Source organism: Balaenoptera ricei, chromosome 13 (genome assembly GCF_028023285.1).
Source record: "Balaenoptera ricei isolate mBalRic1 chromosome 13, mBalRic1.hap2, whole genome shotgun sequence".
Classification (NCBI taxonomy): domain Eukaryota; kingdom Metazoa; phylum Chordata; class Mammalia; order Artiodactyla; family Balaenopteridae; genus Balaenoptera; species Balaenoptera ricei.
The window spans coordinates 11,879,972-11,899,553 of NC_082651.1; the positions used below are offsets into that span (position 1 = coordinate 11,879,972).

Genomic DNA, 19,582 nt, shown 5'->3' on the forward strand with positions numbered 1-19,582 from the left:
GGGAAATCGACAGTAACACAATCATAGTAGGGGACTTTAACACCGCACTTTCACCAATGGACAGATCTTCCAAAATGAAAATAAACAAGGAAACACAAACTTTAAATGACACATTAAACAAGATGGACTTCACTAATATTTAGAGGACATTCCATCCAAAAACAGCGGAATACACTTCTTCTCAAATACTCATGGAACATTCTCGAGCATAGATCATATCTTGGGTCACAAGTCAAGCCTTGGTAAATTTAAGAAAATTGAAATCATATCAAGTATCTTTTCCGACCACAACACTATGATACTAGATATCCGTTATAGGAAAAAATCTGTAAAAAATATAAAAACATGGGCGCTAAACAGTATGCTACTAAATAACCAAGAGATCACTGAAGAAATCAGAGGAAATCAAAAAATACCTAGAAACAAATGACAATGAAAACACGACGACCCAAAACCTATGGGCTGCAGCAAAAGCAGTTCTAAGAGGGAAGTTTATAGCAATACAATCCTACCTCAAGAAACAAGAAAAATCTCAAATAAACAACCTAACCTTACACCTAAAGTAATTAGAGAAAGAAGAACCAAAAAAACCCGAAAGTTAGCAGAAGGAAAGAAATCATAAAGATCAGATCAGAAATAAATGAAAAAGAAATGAAGGAAACAGTAGCAAAAATCAATAAAACTAAAAGCTGGTTCTTTGAGAAGATAAACAAAATTGATAAACCACTAGCCAGACTCATCAAGAAAAAAAGGGAGAAGACTCAAATCAACAGAAGTAGAAATGAAAAAGGAGAGGTAACAACTGACACTGCAGAAATACAAAGTATCATGAGAGATTACTACAAGCAACTATATGCCAATAAAATGGACAACCTGGAAGAAATGGACAAATTCTTAGAAAAGCACAACCTTCCGAGACTGTACCAGGAAGAAATAGAAAATATGAACAGACCAATCACAAGCACTGAAATTGAAACTATGATTAAAAGTCTTCCAACAAACAAAAACCCAGGACCAGACGGCTTCACAGACAAATTCTATCAAACATTTAGAGAAGAGCTAATACCTATCCTTCGCAAACTCTTCCAAAATACAGCAAAGGGAGAAGCATTCCCAAACTCATTCTGTGAGGCCACCATCACCCTGATACCAAAACCAGACAAAGATGTCACAAAAAAAGAAAACTACAGACCAATATCACTGATGAACATAGATACAAAAATCCTCAACAAAATACTAGCAAACAGACTCCAACAGCACATTAAAAGGATCACACACCATGATCAAGTGGGGTTTATCCCAGGAATGCAAGGATTCTTCAATATATGCAAATCAATCAATGTGATACCCCATATTAACAAACTGAAGGATAAAAACCATATGATCATCTCAATAGATGCAGAAAAAGCTTTTGACATATTTCAACATCTATTTATGATAAAAACTCTCGAGAAAGTAGGCATAGAGGGAACTTGCCTCAACATGATAAAGACCATATATGACAAACCCACAGCCAACACCATTCTCAATAGTGAAAAACTGAAACCATTTCCTCTAAAATCAGGAACAAAACAAGGATGCCCACTCTCACCACTGTTATTCAACATAGTTTTGGAAGTTTTAGCCACAACAATCAGAGAAGAAAAAGAAATAAAAGGAATCCAAATCAGAAAAAAAGAAGTAAAGCTGTCACTGTTTGCAGATGACATGATACTATACATAGAGAATCCTAAAGATGCTACCAGAAAACTACTAGAGTTAATCAATGAATATGGTAAATTAGCAGGATACAAAATTAATGCACAGAAATCTCTTGCATTCCTATACATGAACGATGAAAAATCTGAAAGAGAATTTGAGGAAACACTCCCATTTACCACTGTAACAAAAAGAATAAAATACCTAGGAATAAACCTACCTAAGGAGATAAAAGACCTGTATGCAGAAAACTGTAAAACACTGATGAAAGAAATTAAAGATGATACAAACAGATGGAGAGATATACCAGGTTCTTGGATTGGAAGAATCAATATTGTGAAAATGACTATACTACCCAAAGCGATCTACAGATTCAATGCAATCCCTATCAAACTACCAATGGCATTTTTCACAGAACTAAAACAAAAAATTTCACAATTTGTATGGAAACACAAAAGATCCCGAATAGCCAAAGCAATCTTGAATAAGGAAAATGGAGCTGGAGCAATTAGGCTCCCTGATGTCAGACTATACTACAAAGCTACAGTAATCAAGACAGTATGGTACTGGCACAAAAACAGAAATATAGATCAATGGAACAGGATAGAAAACCCAGAGATAAACCTACACACATCTGGTCATCTTATCTTTGATAAAGGAGGCAAGAATATGCAATGGAGGAAAGACAGCCTCTTCAATAAGTGGTGCTGGGAAAACTGGACAGCTACATGTAAAAGAATGAAATTAGAACACTCCCTAACACCATACACAAAAATAAACTCAAAATGGATTAAAGACCTAGATGTAAGGCCAGACACTATAAAACTCTTAGCGGGAAACATAGGAAGAACACTGTTAGACATAAATCACAGCAAGATCCTTTTTGACCCACCTCCTAGAGAAATGGAAATAAAAACAAAAATAAACAAATGGGACCTAATGAAACTTAAAAGCTCTTGCACAGCAAAGGAAACCATAAACAAGACAAAAAGACGATCTGACAAAGGCTCAATCTCCAAAATATACAAGTAGCTCATGCAGCTCAATATCAAAAAACAAACAACCCAATCCAAAAATGAGCAGAAGATCTAAATAGATATTTCTCCAAAGAAGATATACAGATTGCCCTCAAACACATGAAAGGATGTGCAACATCACTAATCATTAGAGAAACGCAAATCCAAACTAGAATGTGATATCACCTCACACCGGTCAGAATGGCCATCATCAAAAAATCTACAAACAATAAATGCTGGAGAGGGTGTGAAGAAAAGGGAACCCTCTTGCACTGTTAGTGGGAATGTAAATTGATACAGCCACTATGGAGAGCAGTATGGAAGTTCCTTAGAAAACTAAAAATAGAACTACCATATAACCTAGCAATCCCTCTACTGGGCATAAACCATGAGAAAATCATAATTCAAAAAGAGACATGTACCACAATGTTCACTGCAGCACTATTTACAATAGCCAGGACATGGAAGCAACCTAAGTGTCCATCGACAGATGAATGGATAAAGAAGATGTGGCACATATATACAATGGAATATTACTCCTCCATAAAAAGAAACGAAATTGAGTTATTTGTAGTGAGGTGGATGGACCTAGAGTCTGTCATACAGAGTGAAGTAAGTCAGAAAGAGAAACACAAATACCGTATGCTAACACATATATATGGAATCTAAAGAAAAAAAAGGTTCTGAAGAACCTAGCAGCAGGACAGGAATAAAGACCCAGACGTAGAGAATGGACTTAAGGACATGGGAGGGGGAAGGGTAAGGTGGGATGAAGTGAGAGAATAGCATTGACATACATACACTACCAAATGTAAAATAGATAGCTAGTGGGAAGCAGCTGCATCACATGGGGAGATCAGCTCGGTGCTTTGTGACCACCTAGAGGGGTGGGATAGGGAGGGTGGGAGAGAGATGCAAGAGGGAGGGGATGTGGGGATACATGTATACATATAGCTTATTCACTTTGTTATACAGCAGAAACTAACACAACATTGTAAAGCAATTATACTCCAATAAAGATGTTAAAAAAAATGTTGGCAATCAGATGCTGGTTCTCACCAAATTGCTTTTCTTTCTTTCTTTCTTTTTCTCTTAGTTAAAAAAAAGTGAGATCTATTTTATATACATTGAAATGCACAAATTGTAATGGTACCGTTCAGTGAGTTTTGACGGATGAAATGGTAGATTGCATAGTGCACACGCCATCCATCATCTAAGAAATTTCTCTCAGCCCTTTTTCCATTAATACCTTCCCTTCACTCCCAAGGTTCTGTCTTTGTCACCACTGCTCTGTTTGTTTGCTCCGGAGTTTCATAGGAATGGAAGTAGATAGACTGGATCTTCTGCTCAGCATGATGTTTATGAGATGTTGAGTAGTTCATTCCTTCTTTTTTTTTTTCAGAGTAACATTTCATTGTATATATCTCTGCCAAACTCTCCCAACTCCCTCTCCCTCTCAAATGCTGATTTCTCTAGGACTCTGCTATGAGTCCAGTTCCTGCAGGCTGACTTCAGAAATTGGCCTTGTTACCTCCAGCTGACCTCAACTGCATCATTCCACAGTTATTAAGGTACAATGTCCTGTCTGTACGCACCTGCGGGAAGAAAAAATTACTGAAGATTTAAGATCTTTTCATTTTTTTTCTGCATTAAATGAGTTTGATTGTGTTGAAAAAAATTGTTTATTCTATTGTTGATGGACATTTAGGATGTCATGGATTTGGTGTTATTACGAATAAGATTGTCAGGATCATTTTTGTTCATTTTTTTTGCACATATGTTTTCATTTCTTTTGGTAAATACTTAAAAGTGGTATTAATGGATGTTATAGTAGGCATTTATTTAACTGTCTAAAAAAACTACTGTAAACAGTTCTCCAAAAGTTGTTATACCATTTACAACTTTTCTAGCAGTGTATAAGAGTTCTGTTGTTCCACACCCTCACTGACATTTTGGTGTTGTCAACCTTTTTAATTTAGGTATTCCAGTGGGTACGTAGTAATATCTCATTGTGTGTTAATTTTCATTTTCCTGATATTTAATGGTTTGGGGCACCCTTTTGAGTGCTTCCTTGTTTTTCATGTGTCTTTTGTCAAGTGTCTGTTTAAATCTTTTGCCCATTTTAAACTGTGTGCTGTTGTTATTGTTTTTAAAAACACCAAGTTGTAAGGGTTTGTCATACATTCTAAATACAGGTTCTTGGATTTTTCCCAGTCTGTAGCCTATTTATTCATTTTCTTAACAGTATCTTTTGAGAAGATGAAGCTTTAAAATTTGATGAAATAAAATTTTTAACTTAAAATATTAGCTTATAAATTTCCTGGGAAATAAAAGGGGCAAATATGATTTTGATTGTTATTGCATTAAATCTATATATCAGTTTGGGGAGAACTGATATTTCAACAATTCATGAACATGGTATATCTCTCCATTTTATTTAATTCCCTCCAACAATGTTTTGTATTTTTCAGTAATAGAATCCTTGAACATATTTCATTAAATTAATTTCAAAAAATTTTAAATGTGTTTTAAAGATCTTGCCAATGGTATATTTAAATTTTTCATTTTCTACATGTATATTACATATATGTTCCATATTTAGTACACACACAATGAATTTTTGTACATTGACTTGTACAATAAGCTCACTAAAATCACTTAATAGTTCAAGTAGTTTGTTTGTAGATTCCCTGAGATTTTCTAAGTACTCAATAATATCATCTGAGAATAAAAACATTTTACTTCTTTCTTACCAATCTGTATTTTTTAATGCATTTTTCTTGCTTTGTTGCATTGGCTGAGACCTGCAGGTCAGTGTTGAAAGGAAATATTGAAATGAGGCATCCTTGCTTTTTTCCTCAGTCTTACGGGGAAAGACTTCTATATTTTGATATTAACTGTAAGTTTTTCATAGCTGTCCTTTATCAGATTGCAGAAGCTCCCTTTTACTCCTATTTTGAGTTTCTATCTTGAATATTTTGTAATTTATCAAAAGCTTTTTCTGAATCAATTGTTTTCTGCATATCGATCATATGATTTTTCTCCTTGATTCCATTAATGTAATCAGTTACATGATTTTTTAGTTTTAAACCAATCTTGCATTTTGGGGATGAATCCCACTTGGCCATGATGCTGGTCCATTTTATATATAGATGATTTTACATGCAAACATTTTGTTAAGGATTACTGTATCTATGTTCATAAGGAATATTGGTCTTTTAGTTCCTTGTTATGACCTTGTTAGCTTTTGGCATCAGGGTATGCTGGTTTCATAAGAGGAAAAATATGTTCCTTAACCCTCTATTTTTTTAAAGAGATTTTGTATAAAATTGTCAGTGAGTGTTTTTATCTGGTGTAATACCCTCTGAGAATAAAGAAAATTTGGGGGCAATTTTTTTGTAGTGAGAGTCTATGGCAATAAATCTCCCAGTTTTTACTCATCTTAAAATTTTTAATTTCATCTTCATTTTTAAAGGACAATTTCACTGGATGTTGAATTTTAGATTAATTTGTTATCCTGTTGTCTTCTTTCTTTCCTTGTGTCTGATGAGAATTCAGCTATCATTCTTATCATTTTTCCCATGCATGAGATTAAGTTTTCTCTGACTAAGCTTACAATTTTTCCTTACCTTTTGTTTTAAGCAATTTTACTATGGTGTACCTAGGTATGGGGTTTTTTTGTTTGTTTTAAAATTTATCTATTTGGTGTTCATTGTATTTCTTGAATATATAGAGGATGTTTTATATCAAATTTGGAAACATTTCAACCATTATGTCTTCTAGAATTTTCTCATTCTCTCTGACATCTGGGATTCCAATTGCATGTATGTTAGGTTGCTAATATAATCCCACAGGGCACTGATGTTCCCTTCATTTTTTTTTCCTTTTTCTCTCTGCCCCACTTAGAATAATACTGATCTGTTTTCAAGTGTACTAATCTTTTTCTGCAATGTTCATTCTGCTATTAAACCCATCCGTGAATGGGTTTGTTTCATTTTACAATATTTTCAATATTTAAATAAAACATTTATTTTATTTCATTTTTAAATAGTCCTTTTTTCAGTTCTAAAATTTTCCTTTCATTCTTTTTTAGAGGTCACATTTATCTCATGAAGTATTCCATTTTAATCTATTATATCCATTTTTTTCTTATAAATTCTTGAATACATTTATAATAATTATTTTTAAAACTTTGCTAATTCAAATAACTGGTCATCTGTAAGTTTGCTTTTACTAATTGTGCTTTCTCAAGATTTGGGGTTATATTTTCCTGCTTCTTTGCAGATCTTATATCTTTTTATTATACTCCAGACACAATGTATAACAGATTTTATTTTCTTTTGTCTGGTGGTTAGGGTGTGGGGCTGATCATTAGGGTTCCAGAGTCAAGTTGAGCAGGGGCTGCTTTAATTAACCCAACCCCCATCCCCACTCCCATACTGACTTTTCAGTCCTGTCAGCAGTTGAGTTGGCAGGATGTTGGAACACAGTCTCAGAAATCTTTGATTCAACTTTGGGTTCAACTTCTGGTTGTTACCATGGGAGCTAAGTTCTCTTGAATCTTTTTACATCTTAACTAGAAGTCCTCCCAAATTGCTTTTGAAATCATTTGGTTGATGAAATTCAAAATTCCAGGACCCATGGACACAGAATTTCTCCATAATAACTTGGGACTCTTACTGCATATTTAGTTCTGGCAGTTTGTGTAGCTTCTGCTTCTTGAAAAAAAGTTTGACTGAAAATTATTCCTTCTTGGGTATGTTCACATTTCTTTGGGTCTGTACTTATACGGCTGAACTATCAGCTGATTATAATGCCATAATCTCATGTATGAAAACGTGTGAAGCTAGTAGTGAAGTTTTACTTTAACCACCTAATTTAATATTCTTTCTCGGTTCATGTAAATGCCTTTGTAGAAAATGCTACCAAGGGCGGCATTGTGGTTACTTTAATTCCATTGCCAATACTTTTATATGGTTTCCTGTATTCTAAAGGGAAGGCTATATGCACTTGTCTTCTTTTTAAACTTTTCCTCTTATGAATCAGTAGCAGTATGAATAAATGTCAGAAGTTCTTATTAAGTGGTTAAAATTGATACCTCTGTCTCAGCGTTCTTGATTTAAGTAATGATGATTAAGCAGACTTTAAATTAGAAAATGCCAGTGTTATAAAGAAATTGTTTTTTTTTACTAAGTAAAGAACACACAATAATAATAATATTTATAAATACTCTGTGCCAAACTCACTTGGTTCTGACATTTTAGAGATAACGAAGTCACAACATCAGGATTCAAAGTCCCACTACTTTACTAAAATGGGCTTTGCCAGTAATACTTAGAAAAGAACAGAATTATGTACTCTTTGGTCAAGAAACATTGCAATAGGAAAAACACTTGGAAGGTAGATTTGTCTCTCCTCAAAATAAACTCTCTAGTTAGGCTAAATGAAGGCATTTTTGTTGTTGTTTTTGGTTGGTAAGGAATGAAATTTCTCCATTCTAACATCTCAGACTATGCTAAACATTTTTATCAGATGAAGAAGTAATCAGCATAAAATATAATTAATATTGATTCAGAGAAAATATTAAGCTGGAGTCCTGATTATTTAACAGAACCACAGAATTTCACTTGATGCTAATGAAACTTGGCCATAGCAACCATGAGAATGTATGAGTTCTTGGGCCCAAGACGCTAAGGGCTGGCCCCGCCTTGAGGAGCTGGCCAGTGGTCAGTAGAAACAGGAGCAGAGCTCCCCTTTCCCATGGTTGTTGGGTAAATTGACAGGGCTAGAAGCACAGCACACAGTGTGCGATTCTGCCCCATGTAAACGTTTCAGGTATGTTTTTCTTTATGTTGACCACTAGCCTGGCATTTGGGGCTAAGGTGGCAGATTAGCTGTTACAGACCTACCATTCTGACCCTTTAGAGAATGTTTGTCTACAGAGGAAGGCAATTCTGCAAGAGAGGTGAATGGATGGGAGAGAAGTAGGAAGTCTTCACAACAAGTGGTACCAGCTGCAGGGTAATTACTTGATTGAGGCGATTTTCACTCATCACTATTTGACAGTCAGCCTGTTGTTCTTTGAAGGGATTTGACTTGTGTTTGGTGACTTAAGGTGTGGACCAGAAAAGCAGGAAGGCCTGTGTAGGAGGAGAATCCACAGAGCAAGTGGCCCTCTGTCCACAGGTAGAGAATCTGTTGTTTCTTGAAGACCCTTGTATCTGAGCCTCATTGGCTTGTTTTCTGGAGAGTTGAAGCCTTGTCCTTCTTGGGAAGAGCATCAGACTGGCCCTTTCACGTCATGGCGGCTGGCTCTGAAGCCAGTGTCCTCAGCACCTTCCTTCAGAGGCAACATCTGATAGCCCTCCTGCGCCATCCATTACTGTCCTAAGTCCTCTTGGGGAACCTGAGGCAGTGCGGCTGGTCAGATCCATGCTTTCCACGTTGGACACATGTGGAGCATTGATTCTGACTTAGGGAGGATAGCACAGGTCACATGTTTGCTACAGTGGTGGAGGCATTTCCTCAGGGCAACACCCTGTACCCTCCAGAGACCAGGAACAGTGAGGCACTGGGGGAAAGATGGAGGCAGAATGGAAGCTGTGGAAGCAGAAAACTCTGGATGAAAACCCTAGTTGTCCCAGTTATGAGCTATGTGACTTGGAGCAAAATCCTAAACTCTTTAAGCCTTGGTTTCCTCATCTGTAAAATGGGCTGGTAGCTGACAGACTTGTTATGAGGACTGAAGGAGGCAGTTAATATAAAGACCTCATCTGTAACCTGGCACACAGTAGACATCCAGTAAATGGCCATCTCAGGGAGCAGAGCACAGAACACCTGGGTCACATAGCTGATAGGCCGCTGCACGATGTTGTTATAAAGATGCTGGAGATGCAGGGATGCTGCCAAATCAAGGCAGCCGAGTGGCTCCCTCTGTACCTTTACGTGTTCAGCCACCTGGGAAGGGGTGTGGAAAGCGTAGACACTACGTGGGAGAGGTGACTCCTTGGCAAAGGCTGGGGGGTACCAATCTACGACATGTCCACTGGGGACTAGGATTGAACAACACAAGCATGGGATAGCAGCGGAGGCTAAAGGCAGGCAAAAGTGGCCAGAGGCACCTGGCAGAATCTCAGTTATATGTCACAGCAGCAGTGAAGGCCGTAAGTGATAGGCACAAGCAATATGGAAACCTCACTTCACCAATCACTTCAACTTATTCCCTCATCACATCTTTTAGATTAAAAAATATTTGTCGATTAATTGTTTTAAGCTTCCCCTTCTTTGAAAGTTTCTGGCTCATTTTCTAGTTAATCCAAAGTAAGTAAGTTGAAGAAGAAGGGGCAGAAAATTATGTGAATAGCCCCCCAATATCTAACAATGCCTTAGAAAGTAAAGACTGGCTGCATAGAGATTCCTTTTGAAAAGTATGTGTAACTGCTATCTTATAACAAGTGTATCTGTGGTTTGGTTTGGTAAGGTTACAAGTTTCCATTTCTGTGCTTTAACCAGCTATAGTCATTGGTACCAAGAAGGACACTCTTGCAAATCACCTTTAGGACACACACATGATGTCATTTCACACATGAGGAAACAGGTCAGGGAAGGCTAGTTGCCCACTGTCACAGGACGAGGGAGTGCTGGAGCCTCATTCCATACCTTGGCTGCCTGGTGTGCTTTCGTGAGAGAATTCTCTACAAACCCATCACCCCTGATTTCCCAGGCATCTGGGGGTCAGATGCCCATGTCAACCTTTTCCTCTATCATCCACGCGCATGAAATGCTAATCATGTAAAATCTAGCTCTGCTATTGGAGGTACGTGATCTGAGTAGCATCTATGTGGTAACGAGACATATAAGGACAGGTATTATTCTTTTATTTTTAACCAGCCCAGACCTCCTGAAAGATATGCTCCAAAATATCACTCTTTAAAATCAATGTTTTTCCAAAAAAATAAAAAATAAAATTTTAAAATAAAATCGATGTTTCCCATGGGTTTACTACCCTTCTGTAAGGCAGGTTGTCCTTTCCTCGAGGTCAGCGTAGGCATGGGAGGCCATTCTGTAGGTGATGGGTAGGACTTCCCCTGGTCCTGGCTGCACTCTTCCAGGCAGCCAAAGCCAGAAGGGGTCTCAGAGTGCAGGGGACAGCCACTCGGCCATCGTTCTCCCTTGGCAAGTCAAGCAAAAGCCTGAACAGCGCCATGTCACCTGCCAAGAGCAGCTGTGTTCTTCTCCTGTGCCCTGACATTCTGTTACTGACCCAAGAGTGAGTTTTGGAAGAGATTTTAATAACACCCAGAAAGATATATCCTTTTGCTGCCTGATACAGTCAAAGCACTGTCAGAGGAGGCCAGTTACAACCAGAGATTTAAGTAAGAACTGGAGTCTCAAAACATAATACCCCAAATGTCCAAGTTTCAGTTGAAAAACAGTCATCAGACCAAGAACAAGGAAGATCTCAAACTGAATGAAAAAGGACAATCAATATATGCCAACACTGAGATGACAGAGATGTTGGAATTATTTGACGATTTTAAAGCAGCTGTCATAAAAATGCTTCGACCAGCAATGATGAATACACTTGAAACAAATAAAAAACAGAAAGTCTCAGCAAAGAAATTGAAACTGTAAAGAAGAGTGAATGGAAATTTTTGAACTGAAAAAAAATTATATATATATATATATATATATATATATATATATATATATATATATATATATAAAATAGTCATACATAGATATACAGATAAGAACTAAGCATTCAGGGAAAATAAAAGTGACGGAAAAGCAAATGGAGGGCTTTTCCAGTAAGCGGCCTGAGGTGACCTCTAAAAATGGTTCGCTATTCACTTGACCCAGAAAACCCCACAAAATCATGCAAGTCAAGAGGTTCAAATCTTCATGTTCACTTTGAGAACACTTGTGAAACTGCCCAGGCCATTAAGGGTACGCATATCTGAAAAGCCACCAAGTATCTGAAGGATGTCACTTTAAAGAAGCAATGTGTGCCATTCCGTCGTTACAATGGTGGAGTTGGTAGGTGTGCCCAGGCCAAACAGTAGGGCTGGACGCAGGGTTGGTGGCCCAAAAACAGTGCTGAATTTTTACTGCACATGCTCAAAAATGCAGAGTAATGCTGAACTTAAGGGCTTAGATGTAGATTTTCTGGTCACATCCAGGAGAACAAAGCCCCCAGGATGCGGCGCAGGACTTACAGAGCTCATGGTCGGATCAGCCCATACGTGAGCTGTCCCTGCTGCATTGAGATGATCTTTACTGAAAGAGAACAGATTGTTCCTAAACCAGAAGAGGAGGTTGCCCAGCAGGAAAAGATATCCTAGAAGAAACTGAAGAAACAAAAACTTATGGCCCAGGAATAAATGCCACAAAAAATAAATGCAAATAAAAGTAAAAAAAGAAAGCAAATGGAGGGAATCAGTATCTAGCTAGTACCTACTATGTGACAAGGCCAGTAATGCTAAATGCTTTATTATTATTATTATTATATAATATAAATATATTATTACATATTTATTACTTAATCCTTACAAAACCCTAAGAGAGAGATAATATTCTCTTTCTACAGATGCAGAAACTGAGGCTTGGCAAAATGAAATGACCTGTCCAGGTTCTTTCGACTAACATAGCAACTATCTTAGGATGGCTTTACAAAGGCAGTAAATCTGTAACCAAGTACAGAAGAGACCTGGTTCCGTTGCAGTGTGTCAAGTGAGGGAGAATGGAAATGTGGTCCAGACCCCGATAGTGAAGAGTGTCGTGTGGAAGGCAAGATAAGCTTCCTTGGCCCCAAGTAGAAAGTGCAGATTGTGCTTGGATGGTGGATGAGGAAACTGGTTATGGGAACTCAAAACATCGAGTGCTGCTAAAGGACTCAAGTTCACAATCGGTCATTTTACCTTAACCTGAGAAGCAGGTGGACGTGATTCCAGGCTTTTGGGAAGAAGAATGATCAGATCAAAAAATACTCGAGGAAGGTAACCTTGCACAGCAAGAATCTAGAGAACATAATGAAGGTCTGAATAAAGGGGCTACGGAAAATAGCGGAGAGGGTTCTCAAACCAGATTCCAGGATAAAAATAAATAGAGTGGAGAAACTCTGGATGATTTTTCCACGGCTGATGAAGACAGACCACAAAGATGAATCGACCTTTCTCTTGATGAGAAATGTTTGAGGTGTGCCTGAGGGATGTGTGCTGATACCCCTGATACCCATTTCATTTAACATTTTCAACAACCATTTGGAGAAGGTGGTTCACTGAAATGAAGCAGTACGTTCTGATATTGTTTCACACACATGCGCGTGCACCCATCGTTATGAAAGGTTTCAGACGTCTCAAAGGGGTCGAATCATAAGATAAGGTGTCTCTGTACCTATTCCCCAGCTTGTCACTTTCACACTGCCATCCTCTCCCAAGTGGAGCCCACCAACTCAGTTGTTGAAAAGCATACGTGTTGATGTAGACCGTCTTCTTTAAGGAGAATGCTCCTTACAGCTGTTTTAAATGAGAAAATGTAGGCATCATAGAATAAAGAGAAATCCAACCAGATAGAAGTGGCAAGTCATGCATCCATGTACCCATGCCTGATTTCACACCCTGTCAACTCAGCCCCCCGAGTTTATGTGTAAATGGATAGATGCACATTGAAACTTACCTGGATATGAGTTTCTTGGAAGCTTTTAGAGGCCTTGATAATGGTATTTTGGGGATAAAGAGTTGATAACTTTCTGCTTTGCTGCCTCTTGCAGCTTACACTGTGGCCTGCACATAAGTACCTCATTCCATCCTCCCAACCGCTCTGGGCATCAGACCTGTCACCCGCACTCTAGAGTAGACAGACTCCAGGCCTTGGAGATGAACGCCTGCTGGTCATTCTTGTTTAAGCCATCTCTGGGAGTCAGGAAACACTGCAGTCCTGGTGAAGTGAGGTGATAAAGAGGCACCCGTCCGTCACACAGGGTGCCTCTGGCTGGGCCTGACCAGACCCCATCTGTTTTCCTCTACTAATGGCACAGGAGAACTTAAGCATTTACAAGACTTGGGGTCCCTGGTTGCAAATATTTTCTGTCTTTTTTCCCCATCCTTGACACTTTGCTTGTACTGAGGATTTATGTTGGAGGCTAAAGCACCTCACAGAGATGCTGAAGGAGTGGAGGATGGTTATAAGGCAAGTCCTGGTGATTTGCCTTCTAAACTGCACTAGGGAAGTGGGCTAGGTGGTGGCCTGCAGTGAGACCTCCAGCCTGCTATTCAGATTCTCTCCCAGATACCCACTAACTGGACACTCATCTGGCTTTATAAGCTGTTCTTTCAGGACTGACATTCTCTCTTTTCCACTAAGCCTATTGGTCAGCTACACCTGTCAACTGCTTTAATTGTACAATTATAGCACTGTCCTCAGATAACTAAGGTAGGAAGGTAGAAGTGCAGCTGAAGATAACCCCAGTGGATGGCAATTTGAATTACAATTTTTTTTTGTTTCAGTTACCTATTGCTGTGTAACATACAACCCTAAAACTTAGTGTCATGAAATAACAGTTGTTTATTTCTTGCAATTCTGTGAGTAGGCAACCTGGGTTCTAGTATAGTTCTTCAGCTAGTCTTAGGTAGGGTCACTGCAGTCATCTGAGTTTAACAGGCCTAAGGGCCTCACTCACGTATCTAGCCGTGGGTCTGGCTCTTGGCCAAGGCACCTCGGTCCATCTCCACATAGCCTCTCATCCTCCAACAGACTGGGCTTCTGCACAGCAAGGGGTCTCAGGGTCCCAGGAGAGCAAGAGGAGGCGTTGCAAGGCTTCTTGAGGCCTAAGCTCTGCAACTCACACAGTGTCACTTTCTGCACATTCTATTGGTCAGGTCACAAGGCAGCCCAGACTCAAGGGATGGAGAAAAAGGCTCTATCACGGTGCCCAAGCAAGAAGGGGGCTAATCAAGGGACATTTCAACTTGGGGTAAGGGACTTTACACAAACAGAGAACAGCATAAGGTCATCTGGTGCTGGGAACAGAGATGTGGGGATATGGGAAGAGGCAGGAAAACCTTCTGCACAGAGTCTTAGGAATAGCTGGGGTGTTGTAAGCACACCGGGTACCTCGCACCTTGGGCATCTGTTGTATAATTAACACCAACACCATGGAAAAATAGAGTTTGTTTAGAGGGCTGTAAAGCTTAGTCACTGCCCATACTAGGCCATCCCGCGCTCCCAACTGGAAGAAGGAAAATGCAGGGAGAGTCAAAAAGAGGAAGAAAAAACTAATCTACTGCAGCCAGGTGGGGATGGAAAGCAAAATCGATGGTATAAATCCCTCCCCCCAAATCCACATATTCACATATCCACATACTGTCCCTCCCTCTTGGGCTGTTTCCTGTTTCTTTAAAGTAGACATTCTCAAATCCTGCTCACTGGATACTTCCAATGGATCTTATGTTCTTATTTTTAGACCAATACTTCCCTTGCTTTGGGGCTGTCCTTTTAAAAATTTTCTGCAAGAATTTATAACTTGTTCATATTCTCTTATTTTTAGAGGGCACTTCTCCATTGATGTTTTTCCAAAAGCTGGTGAGTATTCTTTGTAAAGAGATGGGTGGGCTTGGGGTGCTTTATCCAGCACAGTTGGCTCACATACTGGCAGGATGGGGTGAGGGAAGGTGGCTACAGTATGTACCATGTTTATGCTTACAGTATGGAAGTATATGTTTGGTAATAAAACTAAACTTGTATAGTACTTGGCTAAGTCCTAAAGGGCTCTCTGGTAATAAGAAAATGCTGGAATTGAGTACTAATCAATGCTACAGTACCTACCTAAGTTTACTTTGTATGAAGATCGTATTTGTAAAAAATCTCTAGAACTGCTCAATAGCTCTCCACGAGGTAGGAGGCCTGTCTCTGCAGTGTGCGCCTCTAACTCCAGCGCCCAGCAAACCCCTAACACAGCGTGGACTACAGTACATACTTTGTAAGTAGAAGAATCATCATTATTATTATCGTCCCCACAGGCAGAGGTGGGAGGCTACCTAGGGTCAGAGTCAAACGCGTTATAATAGGAATGATGCCTAATCCTTCCATCTGGACACTAATCATTCTGGGTTCGTGTTGCAGTCTGTGACACACGGAGAAAGCAAGGAGGAGGGCTCTTTCACACAGCCCCAGAAATTCAGGTTTAGAACGAATCTTAGCAATCAACAGTCTTCTCGGTCAATCCAGTATTCCTCTTTAGAGTGTCTTTGGAGGGTTTGGTGTCTGAACACTTACATGCAAGGAAACACTCTTTTTCACCAGCCACTGGATTCCTTTTTCATAAAAAAATCTACTTTATTCTCACTCTTAAAGGTGTAAAAATATCGAATAGAAACCTGCCTCCTGCAATTTCTACCTCTGGACCCTTATTCTGTGTTCGGCATCAGGCAGACCAAACCCATTTTCTCTTCTACACAGTGCTCATTCGAATAATTGAATTTCCCCTGTTGCGGAATAGATGACAAAACTGGTTGAGTTTCACAATGCTAACCCAAAGGAAAAATTGTCTTGAATAATGATATTACAATACGTGGAAAGTTTAGGGATTTGTACACCATCTCATGGTTTTGAACTGTGTGGGTAGAGACATTGAGAGTTGACAGATTAGTCAGGGATTTGTCAGGAGTATTAATTACAGACTTTGAAATCTTGGTCAGTGAAAGTTCATCATAGTGCATCTTGCAAATATGATCAAAGTCTTTTCAGTACTGATTTGATGATGCTTAACCACAGTGTGTAAAGAATGAAGGTTTTCATTAGAAATTACTGATGTAATAGAGCACGCTGTAAGGGAAGAGGGATTGTTGGACTATTAAAATTCATGCTCTTCCCCCACCCTACCCCACCCCTCTTTTGGGGGCCCTACTCTCATTGTCTCTGAACACCTGAAATGGCGTTTTGAACTGCTGCAAAGACGTGTAGTCTTAACAGCATTAGTGCAGCTCAGCGATGACCACCACCATGAGGGCAAAGGTGGGGCTGGTGTTAAGCGATGTATTTAAAACCATAAAAATAAACCATAAAAACCTGGGGGCTAACTGTAATTTGGCGAGCGAAAGAAATGTACGGCTGGCTGAAAACTTGAAAAATGGAGGAGTAAAGCGCATAGCTGGTAAGTGGAAAGGAAAGCAGTTCTTCTATCTTGCCCTGGTCGAGGTTTAGGAAAACAATCTATTATTTTTGAGAGCTTTTTTTTTTTTTTTTTCTTTCTCCTGGCACCTAAACCATGGAAAATGAAATAAAAACACACTCGATGCAGCTCCTCCAAAATCACTGGCCTGCATTTCCCTCTCCCTTCTGCAAGGAAGACTCATCCGTGCCTTCCAAAGGTTGTCAGAACATGGAGGGTGTCAGTGGGCTTCTTTTGTGCTAACTTCCCACAGGTAGATTTCCCGCAGCAGCCAGGTGGAAGGCACACAAAGGTGCCAGTGCCCGGTCTTGGTCCCCCCAGTCCCGTTGTGCTGGTGTTTCAGGAACGATGGCCTGCTGCCAGCCAGAGGTGGGAGGTGCTCGTCCCGACAGAACTGGGGCAGGTCTCCTCTGCTTCACCTGTTCTAACGCTCTTCCTGTTCAGTTGCCTCTGTACGCCAGAGGGTGGCACCCCAGGCACTCCAGAGGTGGAATGGAGGAAAAGGGAAAGAACTGGAGGAGAGGTGGGGGGAAGGGGATCGGAGGGCAGCGAAGGGGTGGAGAGAGAAGGGCTGCAAAGGGGAAAGTTGATAAAGTCTCTGATTTTGGTCTCCGGCTGCCAGCTAACTTGGAGCCCACCCGTACCCCTTCACGGAATAAGCGGGCTTCTGCCAGACTAAGTGTCAGAGTTAGGAGTTTCTAAGAGGAAAAAGGCTGTGACGGTGACCAACAGCCCCTACCCTCCTGGGTCCCGGGAAATCGGAAGGGAAACTAGTGTCGGCGGCTGCTCGGCGGGCCGGGGCTTCGGGGGTGGGCGTACAGCCGCTGGCACTAAATCGCTATGAGTGAGCCAACATCTGACCCGTCCCTTTGTGTCGTGTTTTGCAGTTGCTCTATTTGTGCAGCTCACTGAAGGATGATGCCCTGAGGGGGATCTCCGCCTTTAACATCCCACACACCTCCCTCCACGCACCAATCGCTGGAATCGCCGACCCGATGGCCTCCTGGGCCTTCTACCCAGCACCGCAGCATCCCCTGGCCCGGGAAGGAGCGCGGTCTCCGCGGCCCAAGCTGGGAGCCAAGTTATAGCGGGGGCGGCGGGAAGGGTGGTGGCCCGCCGGCAGCTGCCAGAACGCTTCTCAGACGCCCGGAGCTGGGGCCCGAGGCCGGCTGGCACGTGCTGGGCCGCGGCCCTCAGGGATTTTGGTCGTGCGGTGGGGGTCCCGCTGAGGCTGGCGAGGCGCACTACGGCTGTTGGGAAAGGGAGCCAGGTGGCAGCCCCGAGAGTGTGGCGTTTTATCCTCTCCTTGTAACCACGACTGGCCGGGCCATGCCCTCTGCCGCCTAAGTCACCAGATCGCCCTAGAGAGAGTGGGCTCCTCTTCGAGCGCGCTCCAGAACCGGTTGCCACCAAAGGTCTCCCGCTGTCAGTGGTGACTCAGATTCCCAGTGATTTGGGAAGACTGTTGTGCTGGGTGGAAAGAAAGAAAACTATGAAAATCAAACACCCGCGGGCAAAGGTTCAGTCCAGCAAGTGATGCTTTTCCAGCCCCCTTGGGCTCCGCGAGGAAATACACAAGAGGAGAGAGGGAAGTGTGAGCCTGGAGTATTGCTCTGGGCAAAGCACGAACCCGGGCTCGTCCCTCCAGGGCAGGCAGCTTCCGGAGGGGCCGCAAGACAAAGCGCAGAAAACGTTTTGACCGAATGAATGTGTAATCTATTCTTGAGACGAGCAAAGATACAGCTAAAGTTTAATAAAGAAATTAAGCGTTAGGAAGGCTCCCGCTGCTTGCAGAGGACGGGGAGGTGGAGCAGGGCAATACACTGCAGTTAAGTTGGTTTCGGAACTTGGAGAAACCACGCCGGCGACGCCTGTGGTTCCAGCGAGGGCCGTAGATGTCGCCCGACTTCATTCTTGCTTTCAGTCCAAGCCATCCTCCGTTCTCCCTCTCCACATCTCGTGGAGGAGGCAGGAGGGGACACCGCTCTGCTTGTGTCTGCAAAGGCGACATCCAGGACCAGAGCGGAGACCTAACGCCCACCCGCCCTTCTCTAGACTCGGACTCTGCGGGAGAGGGCGGAAAGGGCTCGTGGTCACCCGATGCCAGGCGCTCGGCCGAAGCTCCCCAGCACAGTCTGGGTTGCACGAACTGCCGCCTCCGAGCCGACCTCCTGCTTGTGCCCCAAATAAGAGCATTTAGACGGTTGCTTTCCCCGACTCCTTTTTTTTTTTTTTTTAGTGTTCACAGGGTCACTGGAGCAGACGACGCGGGGGCGGCCGAGCTGCACAGAAGCAGAAGACAACCATCAGGGTTTTTTCTGTGTGGTTCTTTTCCGGTCCCTGTCTGCGTCGTCCAACTCCACGGAGAGCGCGGAGCACTCGGGCGCGCGGCGGGTTTGGGGCTCCTCTCCCGCAGAGCAGGTTGGTCTCTTTTCCCCGGGTGCCACGATAGGCGGTTAAGGCGCAGAGTTTGCCTGCGGCCGCCACCTGTAACCACTTACGGGAGCTCCAGATGCGGGCATTGTAGACCTCTCGCCTCTGCGTCTACTTCGCCACATCCACACCCGCGTCCCTTCCCTCCTGCAGCGAAATCCCCGGGGTGGAGCCCGGCGCGCGTTCTCAAGCCCCTCCAGAAACCCTTGGCCTCCTTCACCTCGCTAAGGACTATCGGGAGGATGCGCCGAGGAGACTTTGACCC

The 19,582-nt window shown here is 41.7% G+C and overlaps 1 protein-coding gene across 2 annotated transcripts in view; it reads left to right on the plus strand.

The window, feature by feature from the left end:
• The window catches only part of ACOXL (acyl-CoA oxidase like), a 367,866-nt gene extending 349,736 nt beyond the window's left edge, over positions 1–18,130 (plus strand). For both annotated transcript variants that reach the window (XM_059942311.1, XM_059942314.1), the window contains 2 exons: positions 15,262–15,296; positions 17,772–18,130. The gene's annotated coding sequence lies outside the window, so the exon portion shown is untranslated. The remainder of the gene's footprint in view (positions 1–15,261; positions 15,297–17,771) is intronic.
• The last annotated feature ends 1,452 nt before the right edge of the window (positions 18,131–19,582 follow it).